Raw genomic sequence first — 19,544 nt, 5'->3', positions numbered from 1 at the left:
GCCTTAGGTGAGCCCCAGGTGAGCTCCAGATGAGTGGACACAAGGCTGCACACTAGAGTGGTTTGAGGGCAGGCCCTCAGGTCAGCTGCCAAGTTCAAATCCTGTCTCACCTCCCACTAGATGTGTGGGAGAAGATTCCTCACTTCTCTAAATCTCAGTTTCTTTGTATGCAAAATGGGGATAACAATAACATTACTTTCTTCATAGTAGTGAGGAATAAACAAGGTAATGAACATCAATTGCTTGGCACAGCACTTGTCACATTATACAATCAGTGTAGCTATCATTTTCATACATACATACATACATACTCACAAAATGGGATATTTTTGGTAATTATCATGTCATCAAAGTTTCTTCTACAACAGTAGTTCTCACAGCATTTCCTGGGAACTTGTTAGAAATGCAAGTTCTCAGCCAGACTTGACCTGCTGAATCAGAAACTCCAAGTAGGGGGACCCAGCAAACTAGGTTTTAATGAGCCCTCCTGGTGATTCTGGTGTACCCTCAAGTTTGAGAACCACTGGCTTAGAGCATATTTTTAATGGCTTCATGGAATTTTCTACCACGATTTACTTACTCGGTCTCCTTTTTTCAGACACTTAGGCTATTTGCTAGCGGTGTGCGGGAGCGAGCTTGCACAGGCTCACAAGAAGCAATGGTGAACATCTCTTCCCAGCTCTGTTCCGTTGGTAGCTTGAAATCAGCCAAGGTGGGAGTTTTTACGCCACAGAAATCAGCAAATGCAACAAACCAGGGCTCCTCCCCTTCACTCCAGCTTGTTGTTAACTTTTACCAGCATACTACTAGCTATTTCCATTGGTTTTTGTAATGATAAACAACATTATGGTGAATAACCCTGCATATATGTCTATCTTCGATTGTCTCCTTAGAAAAATCTCTAGAGATGGAATTGCTAGATCAAAGGATATGCTCATATTTAAGGTATTTTGATACAAACTGCCAATTTGGCCTGTCAATTTGTACTTCCACTAGCAGAGTAGGAGTGAGTTTATTTTCCTGCACTGGTTGCAATGGACGTTTGAGCTGTGGACTGCGGACCCAGGATCCTGCACCATGCCCCAGCCATGCTGAAGAACAGAGCAAGTCCTGACATTATAGAACAACCACTGGCCACTACCCCATTCTCAGTGTCTCCAGTTCTATGGGGACTACATTTTTTTTTTTTTTAAAGGAAAGCAAGTTTATTAGAGAAGAAACAAAAAAATGGCTATTGCATAGGCAGACCAGCCAGGGACTAAATGTTAATGGCTGTGTCATGTGTTCCACACTTGTCTCTCTAGAGTAGGGCTGTCCGACAGAATTTTCTGTGATGATCTGTATCTATGCTGTCTCAGTTACATACGGCTACTGAGCCTGTGAAATGTGGCTTGTGTGACTGAGGAACTGAAGTTTTAATTTTATTGAATTTTAATTTAAATGTGAATAGCCACGTGTGGCTAGTGGCTACTGTAACAGACAACACAGCTCCTGGAATTCAGAAGGGACCAGGGCTTATGGTTCTTCTATAACTGATAACCACGGTGACCAGACATCCTGCATTACTGGTCTCAGCTCTAATTTCAAATAGTCTGTTCCCACTGACTCATAAACACTAACATACTGAAAGCTAAAAAAAAAATTTTTTTTTTTTCAGAGATGGGGTCTTGCTATGTTGCCTAGGCTGCAGTGCAGTGGCTATTCATAAGCACAATCCCACTACTGATCAGCACAGGAGTTTTGACATGCTTTGTTTCCAACCAGGCTGGTTCCCTCCTCTTTAGGCAACTTGGTGGTCCCTTGCTCCTAGGAGGTCACCTTATTGATGCCAAACTTAGTGCAGATAACCAATCAGCATAGTGCACTAAAGCCCCAAACTCCTGGGCTCAAGCTATTCTCCCACCTCAGCCTCCGCAGTAGCTAGGACTACAGGCACACACCATGAGAAATTTTTTAAATGTCTGGAAATGCTGATATTTCCGAATTTAAATTACAACTCCTAGACTACTCTTTCTACCTGGAATCCTTTGTCAGATTATGTGTCTCCTTGGGGATCAGGAAATGATCTCCAGGCTCAGCAGGGAGGACAGAGGTACAGTAACTCAGGAGGTACAGCCTCCTGACAATCACTGCTCAGGACTGCTGAGAGACCATCCTGCCTCGGTGCTTTTGCTTATGCTGTTCCCTTAGCCCAAGGAACCTCCTTTACCAGGCAATGACATCTATCTAGGAAGCCTTTCCTGATTATTTTTATTTAAAATAATATAAATAAAGGGTTCGCTGTCTCTGTGGCCACTTAAACATGGCTCATAAAGTCTAATCTCAAGTAAGAGCCTTGAGCCACCCCCTTAGGATCTATTTAACCCGTACTTTAGATAATACTTGAAAAACTAATAACTGGGTTTCTTATTCCAAAGCTGAATTGAAATGGCAAATTAGAAAGGGTACAAGCCTCCTAGGGACAGACACACTGGAGGTGACAAGATGTAAACATCATCTAAGAGTTATGCAGTAAGAGAGAAGATTTAGAAAAAGATATAACTGATATTAAGACATTGAAAAGTTATCAATTTATAACTCTTAAACTCTAGGGAAGAAGTGAAGAAAGTCATCCTAGGGTTCTAGGATTTAAAGCTTGACAAGATCTTGGAAGTCATCCATACTTTGTAGATGCAGACACTGAAGCACAAAGAAGTGATGTAATTTGCTCAAGATTACAAAGCTATTTATTTACTGGTAGGGCTGGAACCAAAGCTTGTCTACTTGTTCTCATACCAACACCTAGAAAAGTCACTAATGGATATTCTACTCCACAATGCCACTGAATTGATGAGGTATTTATGGAGGAAAAATAATAATTCCCTACCCCTCTACACAAAGGTATTTTCTCTTATCACTGATGACAAACTCTGGGAAAGAATACCTCTCCGTAGAGAAGCAGGTGTCAAAAAGGAAGAATAAAACAATAGTTGGCATTTATAGCTTTATGGTATGAATAGCGCAACTTGGAGGTGACATAATATTTGAAAGGGCATTCTCTAATTGGGGTAATTAATATCTAAGATGGTATTACAAATGGACAATGTGACCAAAGGCTGCAATAAAAATGAAATCCCCCAAACATATGGCTGTCCAACAAAATGCAAATGACAGAAGAGAAACAAACGATGAAGATATACAAATGATTTCAACGCTCTGTACATCACAAGCCATTTATTTTGGGGCTTGAGCCGTGGAGGAAGAATAACATGATTGATCTAAGGCAGCTATGAACCACCACTGATAAATAAATATACATCTTCTGGCTCTATGCAGGAACAGGTATTCAGAACAAGGTGGTTCACACAGACAGACAGCTCTTTAAATGATACCTTGCAATTACATTACAGCCTTCCAGCAGATAATAAACCTTCAATATCTTGAATAATTTAAAATTTTCCAGTGGCATGAAGGTTGAAGGGAAAGAAAATCAGATTCTATTTTAGAGGGGAAAAAATTCTCAGCAAATCAAACTTGGGGATTGATAGCCAAGTAGAAAAATGTCTGGTTTTTCATTCCTTCTCCTTATAGGTGAATATTTTATCTGGCTCAACCTGGTCCCTGATTTTCAAAGTCGAAGTGCTAAGAGTGAATGGTTCTATGAGAAATAAATGAAGAAAACATAAGGCATTAAATCCTTAGAAGTAGACTGGGTGTGGTGGCTCACGCCTGTAATCCCAGCACCTTGGGAGGCAGAGGCGAGAGGATCACCTGGGCTCAGGAATTTGAGACCAGCCTGGGCAACACAGTGAGACCTTGTCTCTACTAAAAATTAAAAATTAGCTGGGTGTGGTGGTGCATGCCTATAGTCCCAGTTACTTGGGAGGTGAGGTGGGATGACTGCTTGAGCCCAGGAGTTAGAGGCTGCAGTGGCCTATGGTTGCATCATTGCACTTCAACCTGAATGACAGAGCAAGATCCTGTCTAAAAAAAAAAAAAAAAAAAAATCCTTATAAGTTATTCCTATCATCATATAGGAGGTAACAGGAAGTAATGCATAATAGTGTATCACTCTTGATACAAATAAATTTGAGTTTGGATTCTGACTCTGCCATGTGCTTGTCCAGTTTACACCTTCCTAATCCTCAGTTTCACCTCACTGAGTCCTGTGAGGTTGGCACTGTTGTATATCAGACAATGCCAGACAACAATGCCAACCTCACAGGACTCAGTGAGATCATAAATGAACAGATCTTGGCACACATTAAGTGTTAATAAATGGTGACATTTATTACTGTTCTCATATATTATTATTAATGATGGTTTAAGTTTGGGATCTTCAGTGTGGAAATAGAAAGGAGGATGAAAGAAAAAGAAGGGATGAATAAACACAGAATTTCCTAGCAAGGAATGTTATGGTATCAAGGTTGATAGATGCTCTGAGCCAGGCACTGTTCTAAGCTCTCTACACCCAATATCTCAATTAATCTATTAAACTCTGAGAAAGTAGCCCAGTTTTACTCAATCAGGCACAGAGAGGTTAAGTACTAGCTCAAAGTCTGCTGTCTGACTAAAGCTTGTGTTCGAAGAACACAAGGATTCAAAGCCCAAACAACTTAAGGTTTAAATCTTCCATTTAGCTTCTTTTTTCAAAAAAAAAAAAAAAAAATTGGCACAACTGTGATTTACACTGTTATAAAAGCAGTACTACCTATAGGAGAGTTGCTGGTCATAACATTTTGTTGCTGGTACTGCCAAGGCGGCTCCTGTAATTAAGTTAGCTATAGACACAGCACATTGAGGTATGTCCAAAAAACTTGTCATGAGACGAAATGCCTTTGTTAGATGACTAAAAATGTTCAGTCCTGCTGAAAGTATGTACTGCATGTGCTGTGTTAGCAATTAGCTAAAATGTTAAGACAGGGCAGATACTTGAATGCACTAGTCAAGAAATGTTATTCGAGAATGAGCTTTGGCTCATATTTTCCATACAGCCATTATGGAAAACAGTATGGAGGTTCCTCAAAACATTAAAAACAGAACTACCATATGATCCGGCAATCTCATTTCTGGATATATATCCAAAGAGAATAAAATCACTGTCCTTAAAAGATATCTGTACTGCCATGTTCATTGCAGCACTATTCCCAATAGCCAAGATATGGAAACAACCTAAGTGTCCATCAACAGATGAATAAAGAAAATGTGGTATGTGTGTATCTATCAAACACACACACACACACACACACACGCAAACACGAATATTATTCAGCCTTAAAAAAGAAGGAAATAGCCAGGCATGGTGGCTCATGCCTGTAATCCCAGGCACTTTGGGTGGCTGAGGTGGGTGGATCACTTGAGCCCAGGAGTTCAAGCCCAGCCTAGGCAACATGGTGAAACCCTGGCTCTACAAAAAATACAAAAAAAAAAAAAAAAAATAGGCGAGTGTGGTGGTGTACAACTGTAGTCCAAGGCACTTTGGGTGGCTGAGGTGGGTGGATTGCTTGAGCCCCGGAGTTCAAGACCAGCCTGGGCAACATGGTGAAACTCTGGCTCTACAAAAAATACAAAAAAAAAAAAAAAAAAAAAAAAAAAAATTTGCCGGGTGTAGTGGTGCAGGCCTGTAGTCCCAGCTACTCAGGAGGCTGAGGTGGGAGGATTGCTGGAGCCTAGAGAAGTCAAGGCTGCAGTGAGCCATGACTGGGGCACTGCACTTCAGCCTGGGCAACAGAGTGAAACTCTGTCTAAAAAATAATAATAATAAATAAATAAAAAATAAAAAAAGGAGGAAATTTGACGCTTCTAACAACCTGGATGAACTTGGAGGACATTATGCTAAGTGAAATAGGCCAGACACAGAAAGATAAATACTGCATGATCTCACTCATATGAGGAATCTTTTAAGTTGAACTCATAGTAACAGAGCAAAATGGTGATTTCCAGGGGCTCCGGGTGGGGGAAATAGGGAGATGTGGGTCAAAGGGTACAAACTTTCAGTTCAAAGATGAGTAAGTTCTGGAGACCTAATGTGCAGCATGGTGAATATAGTTAATAATACTGTATTACGTACTTGAAGTTTGCTAAAAGAATAGATCTTAAATATTCTCACCACAAAAAAGGTAGCTATGGGAGGTGATGAACACATTAATTAGCTTGATTGTGGTAATGACTTCACAATGTATACATATATCAGATCATCACATTGTACACCTTAAATATACACAATTTTTACTTGTCAATTATCCCTCAATCATATGTGGGGGTGGGGGGGAGGATGAGTTTTGATGCATCTTTGGCTCATTATATTAAGTCAGCAAAGAAACAAAAAAGGACCCAACTAGAGTCTCCATACCTGCTGCTGGCAGATTTGCCTTCTGAGCACGTGGGTAGTTCTGCCGCTGCAGCATGCCCGCTGGGGACAGCCTGGACTTGGGGGCTATGCCTGTAGGCCTGATTTTTGGAGGGGCCTGGCAGCTTGTCAGGGCTATGCCTGGCCAGCAACAGGTGCTCCCTGAAGGTGGAGCAGGACTTGTCATTACCCAGCCGTATGACTTTAGGAAGTCCCTAAATGTATATTCTCATCTCTAAAATGTACAGGTTGGGTGAAGATTCCTGAAAACAGTGCAGAAATTCCCTGAACTCTGAAGTCATGCTGCCTGGGAACACTTGGCTTTCTAACATCAGTGGAAAGCCTTGATTTCTTCTAGATTTAAAAATAGACTTTGTGTGTGGGTAACTTGCAAATACCTGAACTTGAGGTTTTGCATGTGGAGGGCTTGCCAAGAGATAGGATCCATAGGAGTGTAGAAGAAATATTTAAAAATAAAGGTTGAAATGTGAATAGAAGTGGAATATCTGTTCTTGAACTCAGTCTACCACCACCTTTTTTAGAAATGTATTGGCCGGGCACAGTGGCTCACTCCTGTAATCCTAGCACTTTGGGAGGCCAAGGTGGATGGATCACAAGGTCAGGAGATCGAGACCATCCTGGCCAACATGGTGAAACCCTGTCTCTACTAAAAATACAAAAATTAGCTGGGCATGATGATGCATGCCTGTAATCCCAGCTACTCAGGAGGCTGAGGCAGGAGAATCACTTGAACCCAGTAGGCGGAGGCTGCAGGGAGCCGAGATCATGCCACTGCACTCCAGCCTGGGTGACAGAGTGGGACTCTGTATCAAAAAAAAAAAAAAAAAGAAAGAAATTATTTTGTAGTGGAAGGGACTTATGGACTGGGATACAAACAAGGTCTTCAAAAACCTGGAGGGAGTCATGGGAAGATCAGTATAGATGCAGATCCCATTGAAGAACCCTTCAAGGAGTGTGATTCTAATTTAATATGAATATGAATTAGCTATCCAGTTAATCATGACACAGCAGGACAAACACACAAAGGAGCACAGAGGTAGCCATCAGGATCAGCGACCTGGCCTCAAAGGACACCTGCAGCAAACCCAAGCCAGTGAGTATTCTGAACTAAAGGAACTAAGACCTGGGGTGCCCTGATATCAGCTTTCCTATGTCCAAAGCCACAAAGATGTTAGAAGTAGGCTCATATGGAGAAGGCATTTTGAGGGCAAAAATGTTCATGGGTGAGTTTTATATGTCCCAAGAAAGGCCACATGCTGGAAAGTAGGGCTTTTTAACCAAGTACCCTGAGGTTGGCAGAGATATGATCTACCCCCAGAATTGATGGGACGAGGCAACAGAAAAAGGAAATTTCTGACTGAGGACCAGGTAGGGCCTCAAGCACATTATTCCATGAAATATTTTTTTATTGGACATTTCAGGAGGAATTTATTCCATGCCTAGTGAATTTAGAGTTATGGGCTTGGTTGAGGCCTTGAACAGGTGATTATGGTAATTTAGAGAGAAAGTACTAAGCAATTTCTGTCACAAGGCCGGCCCAACTTGAAAATAATAGTGCCTCCTTGTATTTATAGAGTGCTGAATACTTTCCAAAGTGCTTTCCCATCTATTATCTTATTTGATCCTTACAAAGGGCCAGAGATGTCAGCTGTGTCTCTGCCGTGGGGCTTTGAAGGAGAGTTTCCCCTCTCTGGGTGTCAGTTTCCCTACTGAAAAATGAGGGGACTGTTCTCATCACTCAGTATTTGTTCTCATCAAATATCTCTTGAGAGCTTCTACCAGCAGTAACATCTGAAGGCAGAGTTTCTCAGCTCAGTGTCCCAGAACTGGCTGCATCACAATCCTCAGAAAGCTGGTTACAACACAGATTCCTGGACTCCACCGAGACTGAGGACCTGGACACTCACAGGGCCCGGGGAATCTGCACGTTAAACATTCTTCCCAGGTGATTCTTATGCACACCAAAATTTGAGAACCTCTGCTCTCATATTTCATAACTCCTCAGCTCTGAGATCTTGTCACATAAAACACACATGGCAACTGAAAAAATCCTGAAAAAGTATAAAATTCTGATGAGTGAGGAGAAAACAGTCTAGTGTTGGCTGAGTGTATCTGATCATCCAGATAATAACAGCCTCTCAAGGATATAATTAGTGCCCTCAAAATTGGAATATATGACTGTTTAATAATTTAAGTGGATCATCAGGATTAATGAATATCGGCTGAAATTAAATGTGGGACCATAAATCCACACAGGCCTGTTATAGCAAGGCAATTATTTAGGACAAGGCATCCTGGAAAACGGGGGTCTGGCCAAGGCTGTAGGCATCTTAACTTATCTCCTCCTAGAAGGGCTATGCGTTTTTGCTGACCCAGGGTATACAATCAAAGACATCACTATCCAAATCTATCACAAAGCACACTTAGTGACCTGCCATGCCTGGAATGCTGTGTTTTCCAAAAGTCCGAGGATCTTTTCAACTCTATCAAAATAATCTGAGATGTCTGTTAAGAATGTAGATTCCTGAGGCCCACCCTAGAACCACTGAATCAGAATCTCTATGGGTGGGCCCTGGTAACCTGCATTTAACAAGCTCTTCAGTCGATGCTGATAAGGATAAGAGTTAAGAGCCATTGCTTGAACCTAGATGACCTGGAGACTGCAGGGGCACACTCCAGGTTTGGAATGTCTGCTTTGAAGGTCACATTTTTCTCAGCCACCAGACTAGAAAGTTCTCCTCAGGGTTCTCTCCTTCTGTGAAAATCAGCACCCTCTTGTACGTCCTCATTGCATTGTTTAGCTCATTAATCTCGCATTTTTAATTTCATCTCATTCCCATAATGAGACTTTGAGGTAGACAGGGTAGCGCAGCATTTCAGGTAACAGTAATAATAACAAGCATCACCATAACAACAGCATCATTAACAACAACCACTGAAGGAATGACGACCATGTGCCCAGCCCTGTCACGGTGCAGTACCTTACTCAGTCCTCACCCAACCCGCAAAAGGGAAGACAGTACTTATGGCTTTGGGGTTAGTCATGACAGAAGATCAACTCCAACTAGTTTACATAAGAAGAGAATGTACTGGCTCATGGGATGGGGAAAGGAGGGGGTGTGACTGGTCTGAGGCACATCTGGACTTAGGACCCAGCTGGCATCCTGACTACGTTCTCCATCCCCCTGCAGCCTACAGGGGGAAAGAACACAGGGGTTTGTGTCTACTACAAAGAATATTCGGCATCACTTTGCTCAGGAAGAAGGTCTACTTACAGGTCATTTTCATTCCTTCATGAGTTCAAGTTCTGTTGTATGGCAATAGAACGTGAGTGCTGTGAAGGGTCAGGGCTAGTCTTTCCTCTTGCCTGGTTAAGACAAATCTGCTAGCTGGTGTGGAGGCTCTGGGAAGGTAATTGTTAGTTTGAGTTTTCTATTAACAGAGACTGGAGTGAGGTTATTATTTAGAATATTCTAAACCATATGTTCTGACAGCATATAGGAAAAAAAAGACAATTTCTGAGAAGACTGGACAGAAAGCATAGCCTTATAATTGCACCTGCTTTCACCTTCACTGCAGATTATTAACAATGCCCAATAAATCTCATTCATTAACAAACCCAGGAGTGGAGGACAAATAGGAGATGACAGGAAGTTATTGGTTATTTTGAGATTCCTGGTTGCTTATAAATAAGGTGGGCATCTCTGAAGAGGTCTGCATTTATAAAGTAAGCAAATAAAATAATTTTATTATTATACTAGGAGGAATGAGCATTTTTGTCTTTTAGGTGAAGGAACTGAGTGAACATGAGGATCCCCAAAGGTTGGAAAAGGCAGCCTGCATCTGTGAATACTTTACAGGAACTAACGTCACTAAATCACACGAGAGGAAGGGATGTTACTTTGCCCTTAACACGCGTCTATTTCTTTGTTCTCTATAATGATGTAAAAATTCAATTTTCATGAGATTTCGGTATTCGAGACAGTAAAACAAGAGAAAAATAGGGAAAAAAGAAATTAAACTTTCAATACCCACGAACACTATATTAATGTACGGTGGTGGAATTTTCTTTTTAAAAAAATTTGAAATAAATAAATGATATATAAATGTGTATATTTGGCCTTCTTGATCTTTAGAGCTGTCAACTGTTGCCTATTTTTGGCTATGAAAATTGGTAGCATTTTAAGCCTCTGATGTAAACAGCTCTAAAGGTGCCTCCAGATTCAAATCAAAACATAATTGACTCTGGAGTTGTGGTTGCCTGATAAAGATGTGCTTGAAAGCTTCAGGGACTGGAAGTTCTTTAACGAAATTGGGAAAAATCCCTGAAGTATCTCTGTTTGCAATGGGTTTACTTTGAGGCTGCCCGTGGGTTGGGTCAGGCAGTAGGTTAGAACTAATGCCTACTTTTTGGCCAACGTGCTTCATTTGCCTGCTAGAACCAACATTATTTAGAGAATTTATAACAAATGAAAACAGAAGAACATACCTACATGTATCAAAGGTCATGCTGGAGCCATTTCATATCACCATTTAAAAGTTTTTGTTTTATTTAGCAGGCGGGGCACACAGAGAAGGGGAATCTCTTGGATTTTGGTTTGAATGCTCTACTAAATGTGAATTTTTCCTTTAGGCAAATGTTGTCTATAAAGAGGCTTCCTATAAAGTGAAATATAATGTATTTAAGTCACTTACAACAGTGCCTGGCACATAGAAAGTGCTATATAGGTGCTGTGTCGCATTATTATTATTGCTATGACTGCTTTTTTTCCCTCTGTGATGCAGGCAAATGAGCACTTTCAGCTCCCCACTTACTGAGCTTGAGAATGTGAATGATGGGAATAGGACTTGGCTGGTGTGCACCAGACCAGGTTAGTTATTAAGGAACCTGCTGTTAGGTTGGTGCAAAAGTAACTGTGGCTTTTCCTATGAAAGGTAATGGCAAATACTGCAATTCCTTTTTCACCAACCTAATACTTTTATTTCAGCCTCAAATCTCATCTCTCTTCAAACCCTGAGTAGATAAGAATTTACATCCGGCCTCAGCTGGCAGGAAGGGCCAGGAGCTTTCCGAAGGAAGACTATGACAGAAGGGGGCAGTTCCTCTGCCCTCTCCCTGGGGACATTATCCAAGGTTCCCCAATCTTGTGTTCCATTGGCTTTTACTCCCCCACACTATGTTTTTAAGGAAACACTAAAATGGTGGAAAAGGTTAGACTTTAATCCTCATAAGAAAATCAGGAGAATATCCCTGATTTACCACACTCTCACTGCACCAAGTTTTTAAAATGTAGAAGGTTCACCCATGTCAATAGAAGCGTCACCTTTCTGAAAATATAATGCAGCTATTTTCCACTACAGAAACAACTCTTTCCCAAACATTGGAGCTTTTGATTCTTCAGATGTAATCTGAGTGATTTATTTGATTTTTTTTTTTTTTTTTTGCTCTCCCAGTAAATCATTTATACAGTACTTGATTCACAAAATCCTGGGTTTTTTTTTTTTTTTTAAAGATGCACAAAATATCCCATAGATATATTGACTCTTGCATCCTGTGTTTCTACCAGATATCCACCAAAAGGTTTATAGATTTCCCTCATTATAAACTAATTGATATTCTGTAACAGTTTTAATCTTCTTAGCTGTTCTCTCCTTTGGAGTCTGAGGGAGAAGCATTTAGGATGTCAAAGATGTGAAAGGAGAAGAGAATCGAGAAAGCCTGTAGATTTCCTTAGTGGTAAGGCACCCTGGAGACTGATACTTGAGATGTGGGATTCTTAAGATTACTGAGCCCGTTGTCAGGACGATCAATCTCTTCTGTCAATGCAATTCCCAACGAGGAGGAGATGATTATGAGGGCAGGTAAGCAGCTGAGGCCACCTCCCAACCATCTCTCTAAGCCTCAGCTTCATCATCTGGAATAGAAGTCACTTCCCCTGCCCTTGTACTTTCATAGCGGGAAACTATTTCACCTCTAAGTGAGGTTGTGGAGGTGAGGCCGGACAGGCTGAAGTAAAAACAGTCACTGTGCCTGCACGGTTGGCTTTATCTGTCCTCCTTGTGCCATGCTTATTGGCCGATGCTGCCCTGCCAGCAAGGCCATGGTTCCACACCTGCTAAGCCTGTCGCTGGGTCAGTCAGTTCAGAAGAAAAGGGGTACAAAGAGATTCATATTGTGTTCTCTGGATCAGCCTCTGCAACAATACAGCTGATATTCCGGTCTTGCTTGACTCCTGTCTCTATGTCACCATTGTCTCAAAGTAGAAGAGATGGGTAGTCATTTCACAATGACAAGGGGAAGGGACTGTAAAAAGTTAAGTGAAAGAAACCAGGATGCAAAGTTGTATATGATTGAATGTTCACTCCACAAAGTGCCCATAAAAAGGGGCTAAATGTAGATTCCCACTACAGAATATTATCTAGCTATTAAAAGACAAATGGGTTTGCTCTGTTTCTACTACTGACCTGAAGGATGGCTGTGATACATTAACAGAAAAAAAAAAAAGTTGTAGCTTTCTGCCCCTGGGCACCACTGAGGAAGCACCATTAAAGTCTCCTCCCACTGCCATCATGTCTAAGTCAGAGTCTGCTAAAGAGCCCAAGCAGCTGAGGACGCTTTTCAATGGAGGGTTGAGTTTTGAAACAACTGATGAGAGCCTGAGGTCTCAAATCTCAGTCTCAAATTTTTGAGCATTTTGAGCAATGGGGAATGCTCAGAGATTGTGTGGTAAGGAGAGATCCAAGCACCAAGCACTCCAGGGGCTGTGGGTTTGCCACCTATGCCACCGTGAAAAAGGTGGATGCAGCCATGAATGCAAGGCCACACAAGGTGGATGGAAGAGTTGTGGAACCAAAGAGAGCTGTCTCAAGAGGATATTCTCAAAGACCAGGTGCCCACTCAACTGTGAAAAAGATATTTGCTGGTGGCATTAAAGAAGATGCTGAAGAACATCACCTAAGAGATTATTTTGAACAGTATGGAAAAATGAAGTGATTGAAATCATGACTGATCAAGGCAGTGGCAAGAAAAGGGGCTTTGCCTTTGTAACCTTTGACGACCATGACTCTGTGGAAAAGACTGTCATTCAGAAATACCATCCTGTGAATGGCCACAAATGTAAAGTTAGGAAAGCCCTGTCAAAGCAAGAGATGGGTAGTGTTTCATCCAGTCAAAGAGGTTGAAGTGGCTCTGGAAACTTTGGTGGTGGTTGTGGAGGTGGTTTTAGGGGGAATGACAACTTTGGTCATGGACGAAACTTCAGTGGTTGTGGTGGCTTTGGTGGCAGCCGTGGTGGTGGTGGATATGGTGGCGGTGGGGATGGCTATAATGGATTTGGTAATGATGGAAGCAATTCTGGAGGTGACGGAAGCTACAATGATTTTGGCAATTACAACCATCAGTCTTCAAATTTTGGACCCATGAAGGGAGGCAACTTTAGAGGCAGAAGCTTTGGCCCCTATGGTGGTGGAGGCCAATACTTTGCCAAACCATGAAACCAAGGTGCCTATGGAAGTTCCAGTACCAGCAGTAGCCATGGCAGTGGCAGAAGATTTTAATTACTGCAAGAAAACAAAGCTTAGCAGGAGAGGATAGCCAGAGAAGTGACGGGGAAGCTACAGGTTATATCAAATTTGTGAACTCAGCCAAGCACAATGGTGGCAGAGCCTAGCTGCTACAAAGAAGACATGTTTTAGACAAATACTCATGTGTATGGGCAAAAAACTCAAGGACTGTATTTGTGATTAACTGTATAACAGGTTATTTTAGTCCCTGTTCTGTGGAAAGTGTAAAGCACTCGAACAAAGGGTTTTAATGTCGATTTTTTTTTGCACCCATGCTGTTGATTGCTAAATGTAATAGTCTGATCATGACGCTGAATAAATGTGTCTTTTAAAAAAATAGTTGCAAAGTAATGTCTACAGTATGATCCCAATAAAAGGGGGAAAAAGCATGTAAGGCTTAGGAGTAAAGGTTCTGGAATCAGAATGTATGGTTTTAAATCAAAGCTCTGCCTCTTTGAGCTAAGTACACATCAGCAACTTACTTGCATCCCAGTTTTATCATCTGTAAAATAGGGACAAAAATATTAAATTTATAAGTAGAAAAAAGAGGTCTGATATCATTGAGGCCAGTATGGTTTTCACACTGGGCATGACAGAACCTACCATAGTGCTGTGATAATAAATGAGTGAATGCACTTAGCACACAGTAGAAGCTCAATAAACATGAGTTCTTTTTATTACATGTTGCTATATGTTAGTATGATTATAAAGAATGGTCTGGGATGATACATAACAGACTGCGAACATTAATTTCCTCAGTGGGGTGGGACTGGAGGGGAATTGGGAGGGTATGAAAAAGAAAACAGAAATGATAAAACACTGAGAACAAAAAGAAAATTTACAAATGGCAGATGGGCATACAAAAAGATGCTCCATATCATATGTCATCAGAAAATTCAAGTGAAAATAAAAGTGAGAGACCAGTAAGCAGCTATTGGCAAAATCCAAAACACTGACAATATCAAATGCTAGCGAGGAGGTGGAACAGCAGGAACTCTCATTCATTGCAGGTGGAAATGCAAAATGGTGCAGCCACTTTGGAAGACAATTTGGCAGTTTCTTATAAAACTATATATACTCTTATCAAATGATCCAGCAATCACACTCCTTGGCATTTACCTAAGTGAGCTGAAAATTTATGTCCACACAAAATCCTGTACACAAATGTTCATAGTAGTTTTACTAATATTTGCCAAAACTCGGAAGCAGCCAAGATGTCCTTCAGTAAGTGAATGGATAAACAAACTGTGGTATATCCAGCAATGGAACGTTATTCAGCACTAAAAAGAAATGAGCTATCAAGCCATAAAAAGACATGGAGGAACCTTAAGTGCATATCTGTGAGTGAAAGAAGCCAGTCTGAAAAGGTTTTATATACTGTATGATTCCAACTACATGACATTCTGGAAAAAGTAAAACTACAGTGACAGTAAAATGATTGGTGGTTGCCAGGGTTTAGGGAAAGGGAGGGATGAACAGGTGGAGCACAGAGGATTTTTAGGGCAGTGAAACTACTCTGTATGATGCTATAATGATAGATATATGTCATTGTACACTTGTCCAAGTCCATAGAATGTACAACACCAGAGTGAACCCTAATATAAACTATGGATTTTAAGAGAAAATGATGTATTGATGTGGGTTCAGGGATTGTAACAAATGTACCACTATGGTATGGGATTTTGACAGTGGGGAACTCTCTGTACTTTCAGATGAGATTGGGTATGTTCAGGGTAGTATGGCCATGGACGTACCTACTTTTTACTTAGTTTTGCTGTGAACCTAAACTGTTCTAAAAAATAAGGTCTATTAAAAGAAAAAACACTGGGGCGAAAAGCCTAAATATTAATACTAATTGCCTCCAGGTGATAAGGTTATGGACGGCTCTTTCTGCATTTCCCACATTTTCTCCTCGACTCCCAGCCTGTGCTTGTCCTGCTCTTTCTGCCTGGAACATTCTTCCCTTCCCTAACCCCAAGGAGTAATATCTACAACCCTTTGGATTAAATTTCGCTGGAATTTTCTCAGAAAGTCTGCCCTGCTGTTCTCTGTACTCTACATTGCCTGGACCTTCACCAGGCAGCACGTATTTCATGGTCTCACGGTCTTACAACTGCCCCTTACCTCCTCTAGGCCTACTGGAGCCGTCGAGGGAAGCCTATTTGATTCCTCTTATATCACAGCACAAAGTACAGCATGTGGCACAGAGTCATGTCATGAATACTGCTGAATACATGAATATGAATTACTTTGATAAATCAGAACAGATGTAGAGAAAAACAAAATAAGCAGCAAAAAAACTCAAAAAGGTGAAAGAACCCAAGCAATAAACTGTAAGTGGGAAATGGCCATGCTAACAAGTTGTGGTGGTGTCAGAAGCAAACTAAGGCTGCTGGAGAGAAGACAAGAAATGGGGAATAGATGCTTATCAGGCAGTGTCAAGAGTGATGTATTGAAATGCAAAGAGGGATGGGGCAAAATGGATTTCCGTGATGTGTTCCCATGACTGGCATGGTGTGAGAGTGCAGGTCAGAGTTAATAAGCCCATTATGGGAAGAGGACTACTGACCCTGGCCTCATGGGTGAGGTGAGCTCACTACCATGTGAACTAACGGGCCCAGCATTGTCTATACTCCTTCCAGCACCAATCACTGCCAACAACTTTTCAACAGCTCTGCAAACACCTGCTAAGAACTTCTGCTGGGAACCATTCCCTATGTTTGTTTGTTTGTAGAAAGGGAGTTGAGCTGGAGAAAATGCTGTCAATGAGATCATACCATAGCCTGTCACTTTTGTACCTCATCATTCCAGGCAGCCTCTAGTTAATCCAAATACAGTAATTCTTTCCATTACCACATAACTAATTTTTCTGGAAAAACAACACTGTTTGAAAGTGGAGAGGCTAAGGAGAAAAGGAATAAAAACAAACAAATGAACAAGACCTCTCTTGTTTTTCCTCATAAAAACATGCCACCCAGGCAGTGCAACCCGGGGACAGGTCTGCCAGCCTATACCCCCATCTTTCCCTTCCACATGTGCAAAAACACCTCAATGTTCTCCTAATCCTTGAGCAAAGCTCATGCATTTGAAGAGCTTTTGGAGACCCCTGGCAAAGTGCAGTGTTCTATTTGTAAGCAGGGCCAGGATTATTCCGGTGTCAGCTTCTGCTTCCACTCCAGTCCCTGATGCTGCCCGCACAAGCTCTGGATCTTATTTCAAGAATTCATTTGCTCCAATTTTGTCTCCTACCTGAGGTCTCGACCCTTAGCTGAATCACAATTAGTTGCCCTGAGGATCCTGGAGGAGATTCATTTCAGAGGAAAATGCCTTCTGCTAGGCAGTGCCAATCTAGCTTATAGTTAGCATCTATGAATTTCAGCTCTGAGAACAGCCTCTGCTAATGTAGCCCAGAGAAATCTGTCTTGTAAGATGGTCCATATTTGCCGTACTTTAGACAGGCCTCTCCATAATTCTGAAATTGTTTCTCCCAAATCTCATTTTTAAAACAATCACTGCTGAGTAAGTTTTCTTCCAAAGCTGCCTTGAGAATTTCTTCTTGAAACAAGAATAATGATTGCTTTTCTGAAAAATGCAGGCTGCAAAACATGACAGCCGAGGTGCAAGTCTGAGGGGTGTGAGGTGGAAGTCCTCCTCTGGGCTGGGTGCCTAATTGGTTGAGAAAAAAGGGCAGTGATCAGGGGGCCTCGGTTTTCATTCTCATCTGTGAAATGGGACAGTATTATTTTTCTTTATGTTTTTAGGATTGGGTATGGCACCACATTGAATTAATATTTTTGCTCTCTGGAGAAACAGATGCACTTAGAGAATGATCTTCTTATGAAGTGTACCTTTTCTTTGTCAAGACTGTTATACTTTATTGGTGGGGGAGGGGGTTATTCTGTTATCTTTACCACTGGGTACAACACTGAGGAAATTGGGATATTTAGAGGTACAAACCATTATAGGTCAGGACTAATCATGTTTGATAATGAATTCTTTTCGGCAAAAAGTTTGCACTGTAATACAATGGGAAAGTAATTTATTAAGAAGTGCCCTTGGAAATAGGAATAACGCGTTTCTGCAGATGTGACACTTAACCACCCAAGGCAAGTGGGGACAAGGCTGCACTGTGGCCCAGATATGGGGTCTTGTCCCTCTCTTGCAACCAGCTGGCTGTGTGCTCCTGGTTAAGTCTGCCTACTGCTCCAGGCCTCGGGCTTCCCATCTGTAAAATGAGCAGGTTGAGTTACACAGTGGTTTTCATATACTTTTTTTAGCAGTGTAACTCCCCCTAGTGAACACTTTTTCAGAAAGTAAATACAGACCACACCAGGAGAGGCACCTGAACCCCACGTGTGCCTGTGAGGTTCTCCATACTTCTCACAGCGTTTCCTGAGACTTCTCTGGGGCCTCTGCTGCTCTGAGGAGCAGGCACAAAGTCACTGGCCTAAATGATCTTGAAATTCTTTTCTAACTGAACAAGGAGAGATGCTTGTTTTGACTCTGGCTTAGGTCTGGTTTATTCCATGTCTGAAAGACGGATGCCCTGTGATACCCAGAGGGGGATCCTGCTGAGTGCTGCAAGCCCAACCCCAGGGCAGCTGATGCTTCAGAAAAACAGGTTACAGGGACCCGAGCCTGAAAACACAGATGTGGGCCAGCACCAGTCACTGCAGGAACTGCAGTGTCTTCCACAGCCACATCTGTCTTGCTGGATGAAGATGGCCCTGCTGCTGGTGATGGTTTTCTGTATGCATGGGTAGCTGCCATACATTTCCTCCCTCCCTCCTCATGCATCTATTCACTCATTCACAAACATTTACTAATCACCTCCTTCTAGACCACAAGTGGTCTAGTGGGGGAAGACTGACAATGAATAAACAGCTCAACAAACAGCCATGTAACCGCGCATGCAGCATGGTGAATAATGGTAGTGGTGCAGCCTAAATGACGATGGGATGAGGCGAGCCAGCCGTTGGAAGAGCTGGGAAGAGGGCGTTCAGGCAGAGGAAGGGCACAGGATCCCGAGGCAGGACAGAGCATGGTGTGTGCTGTGCTCCAGGACAGACAGCCCTGCTGTGGCTGGGTCTTTGGGGAGTGTGAGAAAGTGAGCGCAGCCCTCACTGCCGCTGCTGTGGCCCTGAGAAGGAGTACAACAAGGAGCCTGCTTAGAGCAGGCAGCCCGTACCTGAGGGAAGGCTCAGGTGTTTGTCCCCAGGTGGTGGAGGCTGTTTATGCTGCAGAAAATCAATCACTTGAGCAGTTCGCTCATTTTTTTCCCTTTCTGCTGCCCAGCTGTGAGCCCTTGGCCTGTCCTTGGCCTGTGGGTGGCAGCCCATGCTGGGAGAAGGATGAGGTTGGGAGAGGAGACTGGGAAAGGGAAAGCAGAAGACAGGGAGCAAGAGGCAGAAGTGGAGCCAGGGTCTGGGTGCTGAGTCCACAGGCTTAGGGGGGCTGCTCCATGGCCTGTGATTCTGGGCGAATTACTTAGCTTGGGCACCTCATCTGAAAGGAGGGACCCCAAGGCTTCCCTCAGAGGCTGCTGTCAAGAATAAATGAGAGAATATATGGGCCTGGCATATTGAGCTTCTCCCCAAAATGGGGGCTGCTATTATAAAGAGAGGGGTGAAGG

General features: G+C 42.3%; 1 protein-coding gene and 1 pseudogene across 4 annotated transcripts in view; one reads left to right on the top strand and one right to left on the bottom strand.

The window, feature by feature from the left end:
• Positions 1–19,544, bottom strand: part of GALNT10 (polypeptide N-acetylgalactosaminyltransferase 10) — a 234,280-nt gene that overhangs the window by 69,303 nt on the left and 145,433 nt on the right. The gene's annotated exons all lie outside the window — the stretch shown is intronic.
• LOC100449385 (heterogeneous nuclear ribonucleoprotein A1-like) lies at positions 12,840–13,906 on the top strand (annotated as a pseudogene).

This window comes from Pongo abelii, chromosome 4 (assembly GCF_028885655.2).
Source record: "Pongo abelii isolate AG06213 chromosome 4, NHGRI_mPonAbe1-v2.0_pri, whole genome shotgun sequence".
Classification (NCBI taxonomy): domain Eukaryota; kingdom Metazoa; phylum Chordata; class Mammalia; order Primates; family Hominidae; genus Pongo; species Pongo abelii.
This window is presented reverse-complemented; position numbering and strand designations above follow the sequence as displayed.